Source organism: Empidonax traillii, unplaced genomic scaffold (genome assembly GCF_003031625.1).
Source record: "Empidonax traillii isolate 1590-97213 ecotype Southwest subspecies unplaced genomic scaffold, ASM303162v1 scaffold1652:size173403, whole genome shotgun sequence".
In the NCBI taxonomy this organism is placed as follows: Eukaryota; Metazoa; Chordata; class Aves; order Passeriformes; family Tyrannidae; genus Empidonax; species Empidonax traillii.
This window is the reverse complement of record NW_020956845.1, coordinates 143575-144968: the sequence shown is the minus strand read 5'-3', so window position 1 is coordinate 144968 and position 1394 is coordinate 143575. Positions and strand designations below refer to the sequence as shown.

At 39.2% G+C, this 1394-nt stretch overlaps 1 non-coding gene across 1 annotated transcript; it reads left to right on the top strand.

The window, feature by feature from the left end:
* Positions 1-885: 885 nt before the first annotated feature.
* TRNAD-GUC lies at positions 886-958 on the top strand. The gene has a single exon. It is a non-coding gene; the product is annotated as a tRNA-Asp (tRNA).
* Positions 959-1394: the final 436 nt, after the last annotated feature.

The window sequence follows — 1394 nt, the reverse complement described above, 5'->3', positions numbered from 1 at the left end:
CCCATCTGCTTTCACACTCTTCTACTTCTACTATTTGAGTCACCATCTCTTTTACCAGATCATTTTTATCTGATTCACAGCTTGCAAGTAGTGTTAAGTCAGGACTGTCAAAATGAGGGTCAGCTATTAAAGCAGACATATTTTCTATCAAGAGAATTCAGAGAAATAAATTACCTAAGAGAACAAAATTTCACCTATATAGTTTAGACTGTGGGGCCTCATTTTATGTTTTCAATTATTTTTAGTTATTACAGTTTTAAGTGTTTTGTGGTAATCAGAAGAAACTAATTAGACATAAAGCTACAAGACATTCATTTTGAAACACTTAATTACATTGTAAATGCTGATATTAACAGATCACATAGCAGTTTGTTTCTTCACTTCATTAAATGATTGCTGGAGAGTGCTTTAAAAGCAATAACAAATGCCCACTAATATCTTCAAAGTCTGTAGTAGATGTAAACAATTAAAGGAAAGACACAAATTATGCACACTTACTTTCAAGCACAAGAGATAGAGAAAGGACCACTACTTACATCCACAACGTTGCAGAGTGATGTCAGAACTGATTTTTGTCAGTAAGAGCAATAAAATGTTCCCAGATATGGATGAATTAACAGAAGTGGGTCTAGCATATTAGCTCAGAACTGTTAATCCTCATCATTCAAAACTGAAGAAAGCACTAAGCAAACAGAAAAAATTCCAAACAGCAGCCAAATGTATCAGGGGAATAGTTCTTTCAATTGAGATAGTACTGTTTCTAGGATAAATGCAGTCCAATATCTGAAAAAGCACATATTTTAATTTTATTCTGTTATTTCTAGGCAATTATCTAGCTTTTAAGTACCACCAATTTGCTTTGGTATTATCTCTGTGGCATGGGAACCCCTGATGGTCTAGTGGTTAAGGACGTGGCGCTGTCACCGCCGAGGCCCGGGTTCGATTCCCGGTCAGGGCCCCTCTCCGGGCAGATGGAGCTCGCTAGCCCTGTAAGGCAATCCATCTACGTCCTGAGGACCTCGCTGCCACCGTCCAAGCTCGCTTGGCCCCGGCAGATGAACCTCAGGATTAAAGGGTGGGCTCAGTTCCGCGCACACTGTGTCTCACCTAAAAAATCCAATGCGCAGGCTGGAAGGTGTAAAGACCTTCCCCGGTTCTTCATTTGCGAAGACCGGTCATTATCTCTGTGGTAAATCATGCTACTCAGATTTGTCTTCCTTCAACATGAAGATTATAAGAATGAAGTCAAACAAATCAGTGTGACATGCTACTGGAAGAAAACATACAGAGAAGCTTGCCTTAATCCTTGCAAATTCTCCTTTGACATACTGTGTTTATTCCAGAAGTCTGATTTAACAAAACAGAATAAAAAACAGCCAGCTGCATTCCTGCCA